This window comes from Excalfactoria chinensis, chromosome 2 (assembly GCF_039878825.1).
Source record: "Excalfactoria chinensis isolate bCotChi1 chromosome 2, bCotChi1.hap2, whole genome shotgun sequence".
Classification (NCBI taxonomy): domain Eukaryota; kingdom Metazoa; phylum Chordata; class Aves; order Galliformes; family Phasianidae; genus Excalfactoria; species Excalfactoria chinensis.
Genome location: NC_092826.1, coordinates 9,181,576 through 9,205,095, shown reverse-complemented (window position 1 = coordinate 9,205,095; position 23,520 = coordinate 9,181,576).

The following is a 23,520-nucleotide window of genomic DNA, read 5'->3' as shown; positions in this document are numbered from 1 at the left end:
TTTCCCATTACTAGGGCAATGAAAATACAGACCATTTTGATCTTCAAGAAGTTCTCAGGAATGTTTTCTTTCTGACTGAGCTCATATGAATAGAACAACTTGAATTGTCCTGGGCTGTTATTCAGTTCTGTTAATACTTACAGTGATTTAAATGAGCATCGGCTCACTCAGTCTCTACGTCAGACTATTCTTGTGTATTACAAAGACAGAGAGGAATCATCTGGAGGCTGACATTAGATAGCAATTACTTTGCTGCTTGATGCTGAATTATTCAATAAAAGAACATTTAGATACCTTTGAAAGTCTGGAGCCATGGACCTAGTGTTACTTGTTAGCAACTACAGCTACTAATCTTTGTTCATTTCTATCTCATCTATGTGGATCAATAAACTGACACATATTTCTTGTGCATGAACTTAAGTGATCTGCATTCTCTATCCTTCATGTATAACATAAGAAAAGCAACACATTATAAACTCCTTCTAATATTTCTTTGTGCAGTGTTTGACATCCCTCAGTTCAATTGCAAAGAATAAATACTCTTCTTTCCTGAAATAAATAAATAAATAAACAAATGATTCTATATCCACTTTTAGCATGCTACCTTTGATTCTAGGCAAGGCACAGTCATTGCTGATGGTTTTCCAAGTAAATGGCAACCTCAGTTCAAATGAATTCTTTATTCTTTTTTTATTATCAAGCAAGAAGGGCAGTGTAGAATAAGTGTAAATAGAACACAAAGATAAAAGAAGAACAGACCACAGTGAATAATCCAGGCATACTAAACGTTCAGCCCTCTCTCTCCATCCTGTCCATGCGACAGCTGCAGAGGTTCGCCTGGGCTAGAGAAATGTCTTGAAGAATATCATGGTGAATTTCAATTTTATTTTTATTTGAGTGGATTTTCAGTCTCCTGTCAGTTTATTGTGTTGCGTCAGCAGGGATATTTGAACAGAGCAAAGTTTTGTAGGAGCTTCAGTGGGCTCTTGCTTACTTCATGTTCTCATTCATTCATTCAGTGACTCAGAGCCTGCCAGCTCTGCGGGCATGCAGCCAGTTTTGCATTTACTACTGGGTTTGTGCTGGCTGCCAGTCACAACGGATGGTGATAAATGGATTCAGAAGCACCTATTAGGATTAACTGAAGGCTTAAATTCACTTTGAACCTTCTTAATGCCAAAATTAATTATGTTAAAATTAATTACTCCATTTTATCCACTGAAGAACGGGCCAAGGTTAAGGAAAAACTTACCTTAATGTTTACTGCAGCCTAGAGTTTAAGTAGGTAGTAGAATCTGCAGGACATGGAACACATCACATCTACTAAAATAGTAAGTATAAATACAAGTTCTTTGCACTGCCTCTTTTCAGCTGTGTTCAAATTTTAGTTCATGTTGGCTTCGGTGATTTAGGTATGGTCATCTTTGAAGTAGTTTAGAAAGTAGGACTGTCCTTGTATTTTAGCAAAAATGTTTGCTGAAATGGAATCCCACATACTGTATTTAATTCAGTGCCATTTGAAAGAAATTTCAGTGGTATGATTTCTTTACAAACCAAAGAGGTCCTATTCAGCTGGCCTATTGATTGTAATTATTCAATTCAAAGTTGTGTTGAAGAATAGCTGTTGAAGAACAACATGTCATTTGGAAGCTCTAAAACTCTCTGCTATCAAAATAAAAGATAATCAGATATATGATACTGTAGAACCTACCGTAGTGACATGTAATGAATAACCTCAGTTCAGTCCTGCTAAGCCCATGAAGACTCACATCTTGCACTTAAGGGCAACTTTGTTGAGACAGAGGTGCTTTGGACCTTTGGTCCTTTTGGGGGTTGGAAATTAGACACCAGTGTGAGTAACACTGTCAGAATCTGATCAAGGCTACACTACAAACTGACGTAGTAAGAACAAAGCTGTGAGAAGTACAGTGTCCCAGTAAATGAACTGACTTTTTCCTTTTGTTCTGTCTTCTATATTCCTAGTGGGCATTAGGTCCATCTTTGACTTGCTGCCAAATTACCTTGATCAAAATACTTGACACTGAAGGGGAGTGCATCATCTAAAAAGATGGAGGAAGTAAGGAGGAAGAAGTCAAATGAAAGCAGGATTTTTCGGATTTTTTTTTTTTTTTTTTTTTTTTTTTTTTAATGAATGGTATATTACCCCTTCATGCTTCTCCTTAATCTAAAACTATGGAAAGAAATCATGACTTCTGACTACTTCAGGTTAGGACCTGGGTCTTTTATCCTTTTCAAAGGGTCCTCTACAGTGCACATTAGAATCATAGAATCATAGATCATAGAATTACTCAGGTTGGAAAAAATCTCAAAGATCATCAAATCCAACCATAGTAGCCTAACTGTAACAACCCTCTGCTAAATTACATCTCTGAGCTTTTATTACTACTGTAAAAAATAAAAAAAATAATAATAAAAAAAATCAGCCACTATGACTTCACTGTAACATTCAGTAGTTGTATTTTTGAGCTATCTCTTTCTTAGTACATGTCAGACACAGGTATGTTCACTTTATTCTTGTTCAAATTCCAGACAATTATTTTCTGCTTTTGTGCTACTGTTTATATGCCCCTAACTAGCAGAAGTTCTTATTTGTTTCTCCTGCAGACAAATGAGGTGATCCATAGAAAACTACACTTACTCAAAATTAAGTTATACTGCTTTGCCTACGAGTTGTGCCATGTTCAGACAGCTTCAACAGAACATACATTTGTTAAGAAATAAAAAGATTGCTATTCATTTGTTGTTATAACAAAGATAGCTTTTCAGTCACCCTTAAAATAAAACTATTTCTTTTTTCTTACATGTTTTACTAATAGAAAAAAACATTCCAGTTAAACCTTGGCAGTCTGAGTATCCATATTCAGGCCACCTAATTGAAAATGTGCTCCACAGATTGGAGAGAGGAAGCAGGGTCAGAGATTTCATTGAATTTCAAAAAATTCTGAGGGTGGTAAATAGGATGAATGGAAGTTCTTATTCACTAAATCCTTAAGTATTAGAACCCTAGGACATCACTAATAACATTTGTAGATTGCTTAAAATTTCCATATTGATTTAAAGATTGGGCTGCACAATTTTGGATTTTTTTTTTTTTTTTTTTTTTTTTTTTTTTTTTTGGCACACAAAGTTTTGGAAATGGCAAATACTGAAAGAGAATAAGCCAAATAATGAACAGATTCAAAACAGGTACTATAAGCAATCAGCAGGAATGTACCCTCTAAAATCCTTAATCTTTTATAGACTCTCTCATGTATGCATTCATAATGATCAGAGCATTGAAAGAAGTGCCTATACACATGTGAGCCTATGTACATACCATGTAGATATGAATAGCATTGAATCTCTTCCTATACTTTGGCTTGTTATTCTTTTTAATGACAGCAATGGCCAACTTTTTCCTGTACTTCTTGCAAGTGTGCATCTGTATTTGTGCAGCATTTACAGTTCTGCTCTGTATGCACCACTGGTCTGACATCTTAGCACGTGGTCTATTTTTAAGTTCTTGTGATATTCATTTCTTCATCTAGCTGCAGCCTGTCTGAAGTTTGTTCAGAACTTTCTGTGAGTGAATGGATATGCTTTGATAAGGTGGTTTGGGCAGGAAATTGTGCAGTACCTGAACAGATTAATTTCAAGTCATAAGGTTAAGATAGCAGCTTGGTACCTTGAACAAAAAATCTAGCAAAACGACCATCCAATGCTCCAACATGTATAGGAGCAGAATTGGACTATGTGCCCCACAAGAAGATGAGAAAGATTAATTGGATGCAGATTCCTGGGGACTATTTGAGGAAAGGGGTGCAATTCTTGGGGGACTTTTCTGCAAAATCCCAACTTCTAAGCAAAGCAACAGGGGTCAGCGCATAAATCCCCTGCAAGCTGTCACAGTTCAGAAGAAACACTATAATATTCAGCAGGGCATAATGGAACCTTTTGGTTGAAAACAAAGCAATTAGCAGTGTAACAACCAATTATGTATGATGCTCAGTTAACAACAAAATAAGTATAAAATATGACCGCAATATTTTGAGCCAAAACCTCAGAGAGAGTTACCACTTGATCTTACATTTTTCCCTCTGCAAATAATACATTGTTAGTATAGTTTTATCCATGTGTTTTACACTACTGTTTAATTGCACGGGAGGCAGTTTAATAGCTCTATTAACAACAGCTAACCACAGAGCAAATATGATTATAGGTAATTACAGAAAGGAAGTAATCTGCTAATTCCTAGTGATTCTGAGGACTGAGAGAGGAGTTCTCAATGTGATTCTCATCAATGGAAATCAGAATGTTACTGCAGTTAGCTGATACGGTAATTTATCTTTTTAAGTGTGAGCTTTACAAGCTATGGATTATCTTTACTAAGAAATAGCAGGACAACTTCTATTTTATTGAACATTTATCTGAAATCAGCTCATGTCCTTATTTAAATATATATATATATACATTTGGAAACATCAGAAGCTGTTGAATTGTATAAGTGCTAATTATAGAATTGTAGGATTGTTTGGGTTGAAAGAGACTTAAAGACCATAGAGGTTCAACTCCCCTGCCATGGGCAGGAACACCTTTCACCCAATCAGATCACTCAAAGCCCCATTTGATCTACCTATAAACTCTTCAAGGGGTAGAGCATCCACAACTTCTCTGGGCAACTTGTTCTAGGTTCTTATCACCATCACAGTGCACACTTTCTTTCACTACACTTCTTCATAAAGAGTTCTTTCCAATCTTCCCTTCAGGTCCCCCTTTAAGTACTGAAAAGCCCTTACAAGGTCTCTCCAGAGTGTTCCTTTTTCCAGACTGAACAAGCCCAGCTCTCTGTTGCTCCAGACCTCTGACCATCCTCATGGCCCTCCTCTGGACCAACTCCAAATGTCCTTCTAATCCTGGGGGCCCCAGAGGTGAATACAGGAATCTGGGTAAGGTCAAATGAGGGATGAGCAGAGGAGGAGAATTAACTCCATCTACTAGCTAAGATACACTTCCCTTTTGATGCAGCTCAGGATTCGAGAGGCTTTCTAGGTTGCAAGGGCACTTTGCTGGCTCATGTTGAGCTTTTCATCCACCAGTACCCAAAAGTCCTTCTCAGCAGGGCTGCCCTCAATCCATTCTCCACCCAGTTTGTGCCTATTTTTGGGACTGCCCTAGACCAGATACATGATCTTGCACTTGGCCTTTTTGAACTACACATTTTTCACATGGGCCCACATCCTGAGCTTATCACGGACCCCCTGAACATGCAGAGTGCCTTCTTTCCAGAATATTTACTGCACTGCTCAGTTTGGTATCATTAGCAAACTGGTAAAAAATGGAAGATGTGCTCAGTCCATTATTTTTTCCTGGCACAGAGGTGAGATTGACTGGCCTGTAGTTCACCACATCTTCTGTCTCGTTTTTTTTTTTTTTTGTTTTGTTTTGTTTTGTTTTTCTCCATCTTCTTAAAAATATGGATTTTCTTCAATATAAAATATCACAGAATCACAGAATCACAGAATTTTTCAGGTTGGAAAAGACCTAGAAGATCATCTAGTCCAACCATTACCAATACTTCCCAGCTAAACCATATTCCTCAATGCAACATCCAAACGTTTCTTGAACACTCCCATGGTCGGTGACTCTACCACCTCCCTGGGCAGTGCATTCCAATGCCTGACTACCCTTTCTGAGAAGAAATACTTCCTAATGTCCAGCCTGAACCTCCCCTGTCGCAGATTGAAACCATTCCCTCTAGTTCTATCACTGTCTACATGAGAGAAGAGGCCAACCCCCAGCTCACCACAACCTCCCTTCAGGAAGTTATAGAGAGTTATAAGGTCTCCCCTGAGCCTCCTCTTCTCCAGGCTGAACAATCCCAGTTCCCTCAGCCGCTCCTCATAAGGCCTGTGCTCCAGACCCCTCACCAGCTTTGTAGCCCTCCTCTGAACATGTTCCAGGGCCTCAATGTCTTTCTTGCAGTGAGGGGCCCAAAACTGAATGCAGTACTCAAGGTGCAGCCGCACCAATGCCGAGTACAGGGGGACAATTACCTCCCTGTTCCTGCTAGTAATACTGCTTTTGATGAAAGCCAGGATGCCATTGGCCTTCTTGGCCACCCAGGCACACTGTCAGCTCATGTTCAGCCGTGCATCAATCAGTACTCCCAGGTCCGTTTCCTCCACACAGTCCTCCAGCCACTCTGTCCCAAGCCTATAGCGTTGCCTGGGGTTGTTGTGGCCAAAGTGCAGGACCCGGCATTTGGTCTTGTTAAACCTCATCCCATTATATATATATTCCACTGTTATATATATATTCCACTGTTCTTTCAAGAAAAGTAATAAATAGGTAAGATTTTCAAAATACTTACCATATTTCCCTACTGCTTAACTCCCTACTTCGATAGGGAGTTAACTTCTACATCATAGTGTATTCTATCACAATAGGGACAACTCTGAAAAGAAGGTTGTTCATAACAAAAGCACACATTTTCCTGTCTGTCATATATGTTAGAGTGGTGAAATAACTCAGCAATCTAGTGTAATTGCATAATGCTCATATTTATTAAACATTAAAGTGCAATGTGACCCGTCATTCTACTGGATTTTTTTTCCCATTCTTGCATATTCTTTTTTTTTTGTTTTGTTTTGTTTTGTTTTGTTTTGTTTTGTTTTTTCTGAAATACACCAGTACAGCAGAAATCCTTGGTCCAGAAATCATCTTTTCTCAAGTATTTCCATTTTTTTTCCTTTATAACCCAATTTTGAATAACATCTAGCCTGAATGCTTAAACTGCTCACTGGAAAGATAATTTGTATCCCCTGCGAAAGTGAGGGGTTTTGTTTGTTTGTTTTTGATGTGGTATGTAAAAAAGGAAATGGAAAATTGCTATATGCCAGCTTCTAGCTGCACTAGTAGCAAAGTAAAATGGGTTAAACTAAACCACATTAAGCCGGATTACTATCCTGATAGGCAGGAAGGTATTGTTACAAGAGAGAGGAAAAAAGCCTGAGACGTAGCTAACTTTCCAGATGTTGTCAGTACTCAGAATTTTGAATGCAGTGAAACTGTCAATAAAACACCTCTAAAAGTCACCCCCATTTGTGCTCCTCCAAAAAACATTTGAAAAAGCTTGGAAAAGAGCAAATCTCCTAAATGCTACTGTCTGTATTTTTTATTCTGGAATTAACTTTTTGTACAGTTGCTACCAGAGTTGGAGATCATAGAATCATAGAAATGTAGAATTGCTTGCATAAGAAGGGACATTTGAAAGTCATCTGATCCAGCTCCCTGCAATGAACAGGGACACCTACAGCTTGATCAAGATGCTCAGAGGGCCAGCCAGTCTGACCTTGAATGCCTCCAAGAATGGGGCATCCACCACCTCTCTGGGCATGAGAAGAAAAATCTTAATTTCAGTTTCTATTATTTGTACTTCAAAATGTTGTTTTGGGAAGCTCTTCCTTAAGACTACAATCTTCAACTTAATTGTTTAATGCTGTTATATATGTTACATATAAAGAAGTTAAGAAAAATTAAAAAAAGAAATATAACCCAAGATTTTAAATGGATGGATGTTTCCTAGCATAAAGATCTTAACCACCAATGCACATGAAATTGTGTGCTTGTAGCGTTTCTAGGATCAAGTTAAGTCACCATAAGTATATCAGCCTATTCTGTCATAAAGTAAATAAACAGATAATATACTTAATTTGTATTGTCTGTAATTTGTTGGTTCTTTTTCCTTTTTACAGATCATTCAGCACCACGACACAGAAAAAGCATTACACTGCTACACATAAGAGTTGTTGGGGAGAAATACATCCCACTGTAATAGGTATTCTGACAAGTGAGTGAATACATGTTGGAAAGCATCATTTACCACTTATTTTCTTATTGCTGTTGCTACCTGTGAAGCCCTAAGACATATCTGATGCATTTTATGTCAACTCCATAGCAGCAGTAGGAAAAGCAGTCTAGGGTATGCATAAATTGTAAATGTAACTCACTCAACTGGTGTGTAGATTCTCCAGGATAGAGGCCATCAAATGCAGCAGGCAGAGCAATATATCTTGGACTGGTATTTCTGCCAAGTTCCAGGGACGTAACCCTACCTGTGGAAATCATTCATACTGAAATTCAGGGCAGATAATGTGTTTTTTCACATTTTCCTCTATAAGTGTTGGAGAGTCTATTTAAATGCACATTTAATTAAATTTAACCATATGGGGTATCTCCCAAAAGCTGAGCATTCCAATTTCTTTTCTAATGGTTGGCAACACTGCACCTATCAAGGGGGTTGAAACCAGGTGATCACTGTGGTCCTCTTCAACCCAGGCCATTTTATGATTCTACAATTCTATGACTGGTGGTTTCCAAAACTAAAGTTAATTGTAGTGAAGAAAGCATCTGGGAATTAATACAGTAGACATACATAATCAGAGCACTACTCTTTGAATTTAGTGCATGCCTTCCTCATGACTTAAACCAATTTCTGAATAAAGTGGCTGCAACAGGATTGTATCAGAATATACTGAAGATTCTCTGCCAAGCATGCTAGTGATTGTACTGATATAATTAAGCTCAAGGGACTGAGTTCACATCCTGATAATATAGGGCTGACATCACTGGAATGGTAAATGGATAAATGCATTTTCAAGAAGAACAAAAGAAGATCAAGGAGACTACAGACCAGTCAGCCTTACATTTGTGTTTGGCAAAATCATAGGGCTGATCCTCCTGTAGGCCCTACTGAGGCTCGTGGAAAATAAAGATGAAGTGACCAGTGGAAACCAATATGCTTTCACCAAGGGCAATTCATGCGTGGCAAACATGGTGGCCTTTTATGATGCAGTTACAGCATTGGTGGATAAAGGAAGAGCAACTGATGTCTGATATAATCTACCTGGACTTATGCAAAGCATTTGACACCTTCTTGCACAACATCCTATTCACCACATTGGAGAAAAAAAGATTTGATGGATGTACTATTTGCTGCATAAGAAATTGGCTGGATGGTTGCACTCAGTAGCTCAATATCCAAGCAGAAACCAGTGACAAGTGGCATTCCTCAGGGATCAATGCTGGAAAGGGTGTTATTTAACATCTTTGGAGGTGACAAGGACAGTGGGATCAAGTGCATCCTCAGCAAGCTTTCAGATGACACCAAGCTGAGTGGTGCAGTTGACATGCTAGAGGGAAAGGTTGCTATCCAGATGGACCTGGACAGGCTTGAGAAATGGGCCTGTTCCAACCTCACCAAGTTTGAAAAGGCCAAGTGCAAGGTCCTGCACATGGATTGAGGCAATCCTGAGCACAGACAGAGGTTGAGCAGAGAATGGCTTGAGAGCAGTCCTGAGGAGGGAAAGGATGCCAGCTGATGAAAGACTCAGCATGAGCAGACAATGTGCGCTTGCAGCCCAGAAGGCCAACCACGTCCTGTGTTGCATCAAAAGAAATGTGACCAGCAGGTTGAGGAAAGTGATTCTGCTCCTCTGCTCTGCACTCATGAGATTCAACCGAGAGTAGAAATGTCACTTCTGAAGGGCAAATGAACTGTATTTTTTATCAACTCTACCTATTCTGTTTTGTTTTGTTTTGCTTTTTTGTTTTTAAATGCAAATGTACATAATTCATTTATTATGATGTATTATCTGTTACCAAATTTCTGTCAGAAATAAAAGCAATCTTAGTAAATTATTGGTCATTTCAAATCACTGTTCTGATCTTCTGCTGGCTGCAGATTCCAACACTGAAAATAGAGAATACTTCAAGTTCTCATCTTAGCACCTTTGGAGGTAATGACAGAAAATGGTCACTGCTGCACAACAAGTCATCAGATTTTCTCAGATGGAGATTATTTATTTTCCCCTTTAAACCTAGTTTGTTACAGTTGAACAATGGGTGATAATACTACATGCAGTTTTTGTTTAGACAGTTCCTGGGAACTCTGAGAGATACATATAAATGTTTAAAAAAATGAGGAATTCTTTAAAGCTGTCCACTTCTAAAAAATACATTGGTTATCCCCAGAAATCTAAATGGTGGTTTGGCTCTCTTCATATATCCTATGAATCTACATTTAAGAAATTTCAGTCTCTTTCACAAGTATACACAGTCACTAGGCTTTTATTCACTTACTCATTATTTAGAAATAGTGTTCTTATTGAAGTTAACAAACTCTTTCCTTTTTCTTTCTGTTTACATACTAATATATACAGATGAGCTGTGTGAATAATAGATTCTTCAGTTCTCCATTTGTACCAATAATTAGTTCAGATCCTGATAAATATTTCTTTTCATTTTATTAAGTCTCAAAACTTCTGTGCTCATTTTTTTTTATGCCTAATTTTTGTCATTTGTGATGTTATTTGTCATTGTGATGAAAATAGTAATTTCAAGAGACCTAGTTCAGTGTGAAAATAATATCAAATAATATTTATAATATTTGATGTTTTCTGTATTCTGCCATAATTTCTTTTTTTTTTTTTTTTTTTTTTTTTTTTTTCAGAACAGCTGGCCAGTTACAAAACCTGCTCAACAATAAGAGGCTGAGATGAAATCACATATTTAACCTGCATGCTACTCATTTCTTTACTTAAGCTATACAAGTCAACAGCACAATGAGCATGTCGCATGTCTTGCTAACCAAATTTATAAGCCAACCTTGAGTTGAATTTGCTACTATTTTGGTTACTTTTAAAACTGCCTTTTTTCAGAAACTTGAAAACAATGTACTGTGTTGTTCATTACATTAATGAAATACTATCTGAAATTCACCCTGGGTGAAACAATTTATCTCCTTTTTCCTTCTCCCTTTTCCCTGTTAAATTTTGCTCTGGGGCATCCCAGGAATGTTGCTTAGGGACATCTTTAGCCTTTTGCCAGCTGAATGATAATTGTTTCCTATCTCTAAGCCCTGAGTTCCAGGCATCCCTTCTCCCCATTATACTCTGAACTGAAGCACTGAGCTTCCTGTGAGGTCTTTGCGATAACCCCAAGGGCCTCTTCTGCCACCATATGTATTTAATCACAAAGTGAAAACTTTTCTACTTCTTAAAACACAGAGATGCTATGTGAGATAACTATCTACAGATATCAACCCAAAATGGAAAAACATTCAGATTTTTACTTTTTTTTTTAAATTTTAATCATTGTTCTGTGCTTTTTTTTTTTTTTTTTTTTTTTTTTAAACAATTTTTTTAGTCATTGCATTTTAGATTTACTTGGACAAAAAAGTGTTAATATTCAGTAAAAAAAACAAAAATAACCACTTTAGGAAGTTAACAGAATACCAGACCTGCTCCATATTAATAAACCTGCCCCACTGCTGAACCAAAATCAGTTTAACAAACTGCAAAACTGGAAACCAAAGGAAGCCATGTAAGCTAATGTTATCAGAAGGATCAAAATTATTTTGTCTATCTTATTCCCACTAAAATTGTATGAACATATTTGCAACACAAGGGTCTAAAATCATAATCAACACCTTTTCAACTTGAGTAAACTCAAATACCCACAGTTACTTTCAAAGGTCTTGTGAAGCCTTGTATTCAATTACAAGGATGTTTCTCTTGCTCATGAAGCAGTTCCCGATCCATCATGGTTAACAGCATGATGTTGGAAAGTGCTCTGAAAAATAAAATTAAACTGGTAATAATTTAAGCCACAGCAGAGAGAAAGGAGCCTGACAGGAGTTTGTCTCCACCTAGGGTGAAATCTTCATTGGTTGGGTACCTCTGTGCCCAAGCCATGCCAAAACACTGTTTTTATGGGAAACAGGAGCAGTTCTGTTTTCATGCAGTAGTTAAAAACAACTGTCAGAAACTGAGTTGGGGTTTCATCCTATTGTTTTCTTAATCATGTGACATCTTAATATTATTACTATTGCTTATTATCGCTATTATTATTAGTAACAATAATGTTTAGCATCAGGTTGGTTTTTTTGTTTTGTTTTGTGTTGTTTTTGGAATAAAGAAACTGCTGTATGTCTTCAGCTTTTAAAATTAAGGCAGTGTAACACAGACAATCTAAGTAAATAATCTGCAATATGCTGATTCCAAGAAACACAAAATTAATCACTGAAAATTAAAAATAAATAAATAAATAAATAAATAAGTTTAAATCAAGGCCCAAAGGGTAACATTAATTATCCCTCAAATCTAGGAACATTTGTGCTTTTATCTCAGCAAATAAATAAATAAATGAACGTGGTGCATCTTTGAGGACAACATTGTTCCTAGAAAAAGGAGATTACACTGCCTTTGTGAAAGACCTGTGATAAGTCAAGCCGAGCTAGACTTCAAATGACTTCAACTTCCATTTCTTCTTTATTCAGATTCTCTTAACTTGGAGTCAAAAGATGAAATTCCTGTTTATTTGTTTGCTTGTTATTTGCTTTGATTTTTGCTTTTGTTTGTTTGTGTTTTTTTTTTTGTCTTTTTTTGTGTGTGTGTTGGTTTTGCTTTACTTCTCCACAAAAATAAATAAATAAATAAAATAAAATAAAATAAAATAAAATAAAATAAAATAAAATAAAAGTATGACATTCTATTAAGACCTTAAGAAAAGCTCACATTTTAGGATATACATAGCCAGTTTCATCATAACTCAAACTAAGAAAAGAATTCACTGTACAAAATAATGGCCTTCCCATTGGCTATAGTGCAACTTCTGTTGCCAGTGTAATGTTAAGTATATTTACACTTCTGTCATTTTCACAACATGATTTCATCAAGCATGTGTTTCTTTTCACTGCTCAAAATGCTAGACATGGAATTTTTTGTGGCTTAACCTCCTTCCTTCCTCCTCTCCTACCCAGAGGAAAAGCAATTTTGCTTGTTTTTCCTTCTCCTTTGTATTTATGTCAACATTTTCCTTTAACAACTTTGAAAACATATGCTTTTTGTGGAGCTTTTTCATCATTACAAATGATTAATGAATGTTGATAACAAATCAGATTCATGTGTATAGATATTGTTTCCATTTCATAAGTAATTTGGTAATGAAATCATACACTGAAACCGTTAACAGATCCAAGAACAAATTTCAGTTTGGGATAATCTGACTTATAATCAAATGACAAGTTTTTACTGTAATGGGCAACTTTCCTGGTATACAAATAATAAGTGCTTCTTCACTTTGCTTCAGAAGGAGTTATTTAATTGGTAGACATTACTTCCAGCTGTGTGACAGTGACTTTCTGCAGGTCTAGGTTTTCTTGTAATGGAGAAATCTGAGGTAGGGTGGGAAATAGGCCAAGCTACACAGAACATTTCTTTTACGATACTCCAAATTAAAGAACTTCATTACTTTACTCTGGATTCCCAAATCTGATGTAAAAATATGAGCAGTGTTGGTAATCATTCTGTTAATTCAAAGTGAGAGAAATAGGTACCTGTTAAAAAATATTCTGTAATAAGAGGACATTAATTAATATGAACTGCCAATGTTTGAAAAGGGATTTTTAATGTATATAGTGTCATTGAATCCTCCAAAGGATAAGTCACCAAAGCACATTCCCACTTGAAAAACATTAGTTTGTTGTCATTTAACTAATCTCCCCTTATCTTCTATTTAGAAGAAGAAATTCCTCTCCCAGTTGGAAATGCAAGGTTTTTCTTACAAATCCTTCTTGCAGAGGATATTCTGAAAGCTTAAATTCCACAGGGTGTTTTGTCTTGCTAATGACTTCAGCACACAATTGGATGCCCAACCGTGCATCTTTGTACCTCAGCTGGTTTGGGACTCATTTGTTCACAGAGGGAAAGTAGACAGCTACAATTATGTCTGAGGGAATCTTCCTTCAGAGTATGTGGGGGACTTGACTACAGCTGGTCTAGCAGTCTGTGTTTTCTCTGCAAAAGGCAATAGCTGAAGAAGGGGGTTAACAATAGGATGAAAGGTTTTCTCTGAAGTCATTAAACAGTGAGGAAATGGTGATGGTCATGAATTGCTACATAAAAGGAATTAATGGGCATGAAGTGGAAGATAGAAGCATTAATGGATTGCTGACACCTAAGTTATAAAGTAGTCAAGCTGTTGAACTGATAGGAATCAGATAGATGCATTTCAGTGTTTGCAAGTGTTTCAAAATGGCTTTGACCAATCCTATAGCAATAATTGCTTATATCTTTTAAGTCTCTGAAAACAAAAAACAGCTTAATCACACTATGCATCTCCACATGTTTACCTGCAAATATCTGTTCTTATTAATGCCTTCAGGAAAACAAGTTCAAGGAGTAGCCTGAAATAGAAAGGGCTGTTTATTGGCAATAATTATACAAAGAAGAAACTTCAACAAGACCAGTTAGTAAGGAAATAAGAGAAGGAGTGCAAATAAATAAACACAACACTATGGACTTAAAATGCAAAATTGGCGAAGAATGTGGATCAACAGTACACACAACACCCTAAGGATATCTAAAAAGCTAGCAGTTAATCTTCTTGGAGATATGAAGATACAGGAAACAAACTGTCCCACAGCCACCGGGGACTTCTGTCCAGATAAGGCTCCTTATAATGATGGCAAAATTCAGAAGTTGGACAAAGATCCCAAAGTGTGCTATCTTCAATGGTAAGTGTAAGAAATGGGATCCTGCGTTAGATGGTTCATCTGTGGACAGAGGCAGGGGGAAGCTTGGACTAGCAGGGCTACTCTGTTCTCGTCAGTTCCAAACCCATAGACTGCCAACAGCAGCAAAATCCCAGGATGTATAAAATCTCCAGCCAAAAAGATGCAGAAATGACTACATTTTGATAACACCAGTTGGGATACATCACAACTAGTAGTGATTTTACTGTACTTGCTAATTTGCTACTGCCAAAGTATCAGTGCTGGAATACGTTCATTTTCCTTGAAGACTCTACTTAGCTGCAGGCTAATAAAGTTGTTGAATAAAGAGCACATTTATTATTGTGACTTGAAATAAGATTAGTCAGGCAGGATATTTATTTTAATTTCTTCCAGGTGGCATAAGCCTCAGTTAATTTTTTCCCCTCTCTAATTTAAGAAGAGTTTGTGGTTGAGAAATTAAGGACTTAATTAAACTGCATGTCAAAAACAACAAAATACCAACACAGATGATTCCTTCTGACAAAATAGCCTTTCAAATCTGGCATCACAGCCTCGTCTAAGCATCAAATGTTGTTTGAGGAGCAGCTTGTCTTAAAAACAAGCCATCACTGAAAACCCTAGCCCTTCAACACATACCAGTCTATTCCTTCACACGCTCTTTCAGTGCTAGCATGTATAAAAATCATGATGTGAAATTTTTGTAATTATTTTCACAGGCTGGTATGCTGTAACACAATGTGTATAAGAGATGCCATCAAGGGGTTTAAAAATACAGCATGGAATGTCTAGATAATAGCTGTGACGACTGGTTGCACAGAAGAGCATGATTAAGAAGTTCTGTGCAGGCAAATGGTGCAATAAAGTCTTAGCCTCAAGCTTTTGCACTACAATAACTTAGTTCTTTCACTTGAGCCAGGGCTTAGAAACTTCATTTCAGAAGATACAAAACATTCCTTTCACAGTGTATGGAATAAGTAAATTTTTAACTGATGATTATCTTGTACATCTTGACTTTCATTGGGTTGCAGAGGAATAGGTAAGTGAAAACCAGTTACTAGATTTCACTGATTTTGAAAAACATTTTTGGCATTTTGTACAAACTTGTGTAATAATCTGAAGACAACTGTCAGTTTCTAGTCAAGTAACTACTGGAAGGTTAGTCTTGTGCTGAAGAAGACTACGAGATCATGCAGATAATGCCTTCAAGCCCTCAATTCCCTGCCTAACAATAGATCATTGATAAGATTGTTTCTTTAGTATACATATATCTGGATAGTCATATTTATAATTTGATGATGATGATGATTATTATTATTATTATTATTTTTAAGATACTGGTATAAATATCAAAAGTCTGTTTGAATTTTCCTTAATGACATCTCACGGTCTGTATTGCTCATTTAATTCATAGCAATTAACTTTCATTATTTACCTTCCTGGTGGAGTTCTATAATGAATGTTATGAAAAATAAAGACTTTAACCATAATTTACCAAAGAACTGGGCCAAATCCTGTACATTTTGCTCAGAAACTTCCTAGTTTACCTCCTGATAGGAATGGTAGGGTACAAAGGAAGTAAAAGATGGGGGATGATAAACTGAAGCAAATATTACTTAGTGAAGAAAATGTTGAATAAAACCATTAAGTAGAAACGTGTGAAGCCAAACAATATTACTCTGAATGAAATTCTAGATGTTTGCTTTGATGGAATATGGATTTTTGCTCCATAATAATCTTTAATAAAAGAAAAAAAAGAAAAAAGCGATAATTTTATTTAAGAATATGCATTCAGCTAGTATTTATGCAAAAGAAAGAGATGCTGACAATTAGTGGCACTGAAACATGGCTGAGGTCTTTCCCTGACCTATGAAATTTGTAGGAGGGTTGAATAAAGTTTACATGAAGTAAAGGTTTACAAAAACTGTTAAAATGCATTTTCTTACAGAATCTAATAAGGAAGAAAAATGGAATAAATCTGGATAGGAATACCAAGATATAGTCAAACACTAAATGGGTTACTATCAAGTTCCACAGCTGCAAAGTTATTAGCTGCCTGAGGTTGAAAGACTTCTTGGAATTATATCTAATCAAATATTGTTATTGTATCTTTGTCAATATACAGCTTATAGAAACACTTTCCCCACACCCTAAATTCCAAAAGACAAAATACGGTGGTTTAGAATTGGCCCTTACATAGTGAAACACGAGCTGACTCAAAAGCAAATTAGACACAATATGTCTATTTAAGATATTCTGAGGATAATTAGGTAAAAGTTTCAATCTCTATTAATGCATCTAATTTAGGTCAACTACATCATCTGAAATACAGAACGGTGCAAGAATTCACCTTCATTAGAGTGCCTAAATGTAAGAAACAACTCCACATTTGCAGTAAGACACCCAGAGTTCTACTTTACAAGACATCAAGTTTTCTAAATAAGAATTCTGAAGTAGGATTTGTATTCTCCTTACAATTCTGAACTGCTAAGTGGATACAGGGAAAATTGTGCACATAATACTGAACATTATTCATAGAAGAAAACAGCATTGGATTTTTGTTCCTGTTTCACAATAAATTCTAGTGGTTCTTCTCACATGTTAGGGTATCACTGGATTTTTCTACTGTCTTGTTTTTACCTGTTGGATATTTCACTTCTTATTCATCAAAAAGAGATGACTTAAAAACAGTTACTATTTTTTTTTTTTTATTTATTTTTTCCTTTGGTATCATTTTCCTGACCTTCAGCACTGATCTCCTCTGAGATTTTGTATCAGTCATTAGAAAAATAATAATAATAATAATAATAATAATAAAGACTCTGTTTCTAGTGAACAAAGAAAATCACCTGGGGTCAATCATCTGTTCTTTCCTTTAGAAATATCCCTCTGTATTTTTCTAATACAGGATTTTCAGAACTGGTAAATAACATAGTTAAATCAAGGCCAGAGATTTCTATAACAAACTAATTCACTAATTCACTAATTCAGGGCTAGATTTTAACTCACACTCCAATTTCATTCTACTCTCTCTTCTTTATGTCCTAGTTTAATTGATGTTAGTTGTAATTTTTTTCCCTGTTATTCACCAGAAAAATGTTAACTCACTTTCAGTAGCACCCCTCAGTGTCTTCATTATGGAACTAAATTTTAGGAAGCTTGTTTCATTTTCTCTACCCTTATTTAAAAAACTTCTTCAATTTTACTCATTCCCAAGGATCAAGCACTGGGAATTACTAGATGGAGTGCTGACCTGAAGATGTACACCTTTAATGTATTTATTTGCTGTTATTGACCTATCTCCGTAATCTGAAATAAATGCTTTGGACATCATACTTAATTTCTCAGAAAAAAAAGAAGCAGAAGTTTTCTACTGTTCTGTCATGTCAGTAATTTTCATTTTCTAAGAACTGCAAATATCTTAAAGAAAACATTCTATGAGGAAATTGCAGAGAGGCCTTTTCTTTGCTGGGAACTCTTGACTTGGTGCCAGCTTTGCTGTCTTCTCACCCCCTCCTCCCTTAAATAAATGGCTTCTTGCAAAACTTCAGATGACATCCTAGGAACTACTCAGGAACTACTTCACACAGTTCTGTGAATGAGGCATATATGTGAACCATGTTATTTAAAACATGTGCTCATTATATTGCTTTGGCAGTTGTACAAGCGTTTCTGCTCATGAACAAGAAGTGCTTTATCATTTTTTTTTTTCTGTTTGAAGTAGAACTGAAGCAGATACAGTGGCTCAGCATCTGATACTCTTAGAAAATTCACACTGCTGTAAAATAACTTTGGTTCTTACCAAAGTTTAGAAACAAGAGAATAAGAACCAAATCAGTTATGGGTGTAGAGTATTTTCTCAGTCTGAGCATAGCAGACATCTGTTGAGATGACAAGAAACAGTCAATAATTGCTTGTAAACAGGAGCTTTTCCCAGCTTTAATAGGCTTAGCTGGAGTTCAGGTCCGTACAGTTTGGAATGTCTCTGTGGGTAGAATTATATGCTTTTATATATGCCTATATGTCTTGCATTTCAAAATTTGGGCTTCAACATCAGCACCACAATGATTTGCACAAAAATAAAAGGAATGATGGGATGAAAGCTGACAATTTGAGGAAGAATGGATTTACAGTCAAATCTGTGTTTTTTCCCTCAAATATCAGGCAAAAGTGCTCTTGTACCACTGGTCATTTTTAGTGCTTGTCACTAGGAAAAGAAAAATGAAGAGTCGGTGCTGCGAATACCTCTGATAGGTGTAGCTAAAATGAGATAAAACTTAAATTTAGTATCATTGGACTCGACCATCATTTCATCTTTCTTGTGGAAATTTCACAATCTTGGATCATCGACAAAAACAAGGGAAGGGAGAAAAGTCACCCATCTGGTGCATTATTCCTTACCCCTCTTCTCACAGACCCTGGAGATCACATAGTCCTGAAATGCAGCTTCAATTTTTCGAACGCAACACTAAAGTCATGTTGTTTCTTGTTTCAGTTCATGGTGGTGTGGAGAAAAAGTAATGGGCAGGGAAGCCCCAGGCAGTAATTCCATTTCTGAAGCTATTGTTGAGGTTGGAAATGATTGAAAGGAGGACAATGGAGGGGCAAAAGAGGAATGAAATGTCAGTTGTCCTGTCTCAGTCTGACCCCTTTGCCTACTACGATAGATAGAAAAACAAAGAGACTGATGAGTTAGTGGGGGACAAAATCTTTCCCTTCCTCCACACAAGGAGTCACATAATTTTTTATGTAGATGATGGGTGGCAGGCTCCATACATGGAGCCTTTCTTTTCCCTTTTCTCTACAGAATCTGTGGTGCAGTTATAAGGTGTTTTGTTCTCTCATTATTTGACTTTTTTTGAATCAAATAATAATAATAATTAAACATATATCTGACAGAATAATAAATATTAAAATCCCATCCTTAACATGGGATGTGTCAATATATTTTACGTAGTTGGTATTCTATTGAGAAGGTATATAAAAATCACTTATTACATAATAAACATTCTGTGAATAACTCTTCGTGGGGTATTGGTACCTGTGGGGAAGATGATGCAGAAGTCACAGTTTGCCACAGAACTTCTGCGTGTTTTCCCTTTTCTGAAGACTTGCTTCATATCCTTGCCTGCAAAATACTCTGGGATAACTTCATAAAACTTGGCCTTTAGGATGTTGGTCTTCATTTACAGTACAGAAACTCCCTGGGGAACAGGTAGAAATTTCAGATGGCAACATGGCTTGTATTCTCAGGTACTAAAACTGAGGCATTGATGTTCAGATTTTTCAAAGCTCTCAGAATGTTTCCTCATTATCACTTCAGTGGTGTGAGCTCCCTAACTGTCTTTCAGAAAAATCTAGTACATGGAGAATCTAAATTCCCTCTTGTTGTTATATTAAACATAAGAGATTGTTTTATATGACTTTTTATTTCTAAATCTCTGTTAGGTGTTCTTAGGCAATAAGGTCCAAGAGAGAGTGAAGCAAATTTATTGCTAATTTCTTTAATTGTTGCCACACATTCATGCAGTGCCTGATGTAGGCACATCTATGTTCCACCATGGTGGAAGGAACACTGATGTTTTATGTGAGCACTGGTGTTTTAATTTGCTACACTGTGCAAATTGCAATGACAGTTTACATATTCTCAACCACAATCTGATCATCTGGAGGTGAGAACAACCAGTATCTCAGTGAGAAAGAGCATCTTTCAGATCTGCTCATGCATTATTTCACTCGAGGACATGAACAGAGAGGGAAGAGAGATGAACTGATAAAGGAGTTAAAAGGAATTGTCTAATAGCTTTTACAAAACATTATCTAAAATGCTCTGCTATCAGTTTTAGTCTAGAAACAATTTTTTTAAAAAGCAGTAAGCCTGGGGGGAAGTTACAAACAGCTTCTATTTGGGCTATGCAAGAGCTATGCATCTCAACGAACAAATAGGTTTTCAAATGACAAGAAAACAGGAATCTGTGCACTATATGACATACAATTATTTAAGGATTAAATGTTTCACAGGCTGAAAGTGTTGAGAACTAGATGAAAGAATAAGAAATTCTACCTTTATTAGGAGAGATAAATCAAAAATGGTTTGAAGTTAGGAATCAAATTCCAAGCTCCAACCTGTTCAATTCAACTCAAATTCATGCCTCAAATTATTCCAGTTATCCTTCAGCCAGTTTTATGGGGAAATTATTGATGGTCATCAGTTTTGTTTTGTTTTGTTTTCTCCAGAGTTCACAGACCCATTCACCCATATAGTCACTTTTTTAACAAGAATTTTTCCTGTTAGACCTTCATGTACAGAGGTTATTAACATACTGAATACACAAGGAATTGTGGTTTATCAAATCTGGTTGCAGAAAGGACTGTCATAGTAGAGAGATCCTTTTGTGCAATTTATAACAGCTTCCCAAGCAGGAAAAAATATTGTTTTAATACTCATAAATTATTATTATTATTATTATTATTTTTGTAAGACACATTCTTGTTTCTTATTTACTTATGTTCATAAATCCATGGGACCTGATGGGGTGCATCCATGGGTGCTGAGGGAGCTGGTGGAGGTGATTACTGAACCACTCTCTATCATCTTTGAGAGGTCTTGGAGAATGGGGGAGGTGCCTGAAGACTGGAGTATAGCCAGTGTCACTCCGGCCTTCAAAAAGGGCAAGAAGGAAGATCTGGGTAATTACAGGCCAATCATCTTCACCTCTGTCCCTGGAAAGATGATGGAACAGCTTGTGCTGGATGCCATCTCCATTATCATAGAATCATAGAATCATAGAATCATAGAATCATAGAATCATAGAATCATAGAATCATAGAATCATAGAATTACTTAGGTTGGAAAAGACCTTGAAGATCATCAAGTCCAACCGCAGCCTAACCAGTAGCCTATCTCTTAAAAACAACAACAACAACAACAACAACAACAAACCTCTGCTAAATCATATCCCTGAGTACCACATCCAAGCGGCTCTTAAACACATCCAGGGATGGCGATTCAACCACCTCCCTGGGGAGCCCATTCCAGTATCTACCCACCCTTTCTGTAAAAAGGAGAAGTCAGGAGTAGTCAGCATGAGTTCACTAAGGCAAGGCCATGCTTGACCAATCTGGTAGCCTTCTATGACATTGTCATTGGCTGGGTGGCTGGGGGTAGAGTGGTGGATGTAGTCTACCTTGAATTCAGCAAGGCATTTGATACTGTCTCCCACACCATTCTTATAACAAAGCTGAAGAAGTGTAGGATAGATGAGTGCACAGTAAGGTGGGTTGAGAACTGGCTGACTGGAAGAGCACAGAGCGTCGTCATTGGTGGTGCAGAGTCTGGTTGGATACCTGTAACTAGCGGCGTTCCCCAGGGGTCGGTGCTGGGTCTGGTCTTGTTCAACATCTTCATCAATGACCTTGACAGTGGGATAGTGGTCACCCTCATCAAGTTTGCTTATGATATGAAGTTGGGAGGATTGGCTGACACACATGAAGGCTGTGCTGCCATTCAGCGAGACATGGACAGGCTGGAGAGCTGGGTGGTAAGAAGCCAGATGAGGTTTAACAAAAGCAAGCATAGAGTCTTGCACCTAGGTAGAAATAATTGCATACACCAGTACAGGCTGGGGGAAGACCTGCTGGAGAGGAGCTCTGCTGAGAGGGACCTGGGTGTCCTGGTGGACGATGAGCCAGCAGTGTGCTCTCGTGGCCAAAAAGGCCAATGGCATTCTGGAGTGCATTAAAAAGAGTGTGACCAGCAGGTCAAAGGAGATGATCCTCCCCCTCTACTCTGCCTTGGTAAGACCTCATCTGGAATACTGTGTCCATCTCCCCAGTACAAAAAAAGACAGGGATATCTTGGAAAGAGTCCAGCGGAGGGTCACAAAGATGGGGAAGGTCCTGGAACATCTCCCCTGTGAAGAAAGGATAAGTGAACTGGTTCTGTTTAGCCCTGAGGAAAGAAGACTGAGAGGGGACCTGATCCAGGTCTATAAGTATCTGAGGTGTGGGGGCAAAGTGGCGAGGCCAGACTCTTTTCAGCAGTGCATGGAGACAGGACAAGGCGAAATGGCCAGAAACTGGAGCACAGGAAGTTCCACATAAATGTGTGCAAGAACTTCTTTATGGTGAGGGTGACGGAGCACTGGAACAGGCTGCCCAGGGGGTTGTGGAATCGCCTTCTCTGGAGATATTCAAGACCCACCTGGACGCCTACCTTTGTGACCTGGTGTAGGGAACCTGCTTTGGCAGGGGGCTTGGACTCGATGATCTCTGGAGATTCCTTCCAACCCCTATGATTCTGTGATTCTGTGATATTTATTTATTTACTTTTCAGCGCACAGGACAGTTGTATGGGAATGATAATAAAAGTGTAAGCACTTTAGTGCATGATCTTGTTAAGAGCTATAATCATGAAGTCATTCACATCCCTGTAGTGAGCAGAGATCTTTTGAAGTCAGAAGGTTTAGAACGATTGTTGAGTTATCTCCATTTTTTATCAGTTCATATAGTCAAATTTATGACAAACTTCCAGTTAAAAGTTCTTCTCTCAATTTCTGTTGCTCTCCCAACTATGTAATTGATGGCTGTTTCCCCCAGTTCTGAACGCAGTGAAGATGAACATATTTTTGTTTCCATGTCTTTATCAGTGACCTGGACAGCAGGACTGAGTGAATGCTCAACCAATTTGCAGATGACATCAAGCTAAATGGTGCACAGAAGGACGAGATGTCACCCAAAGAGACCTTGAGAGGGTTGAGAAGTGGGTCAAGTGCAAGGTGCTGAATTGGTTCCACAGTTATCTCAGTTATCCGTATGAACTGGGAGAACTTTTTAAAGGGAGCACTGCAGAAAAGGACTCCAGTGTCCTGATAAAGAAAAAGCTGGACGTGAGCCAGCAGTGTATGCCTGTAGCCCAGAAGACCAATGATATGCTGGGCTACATCAGA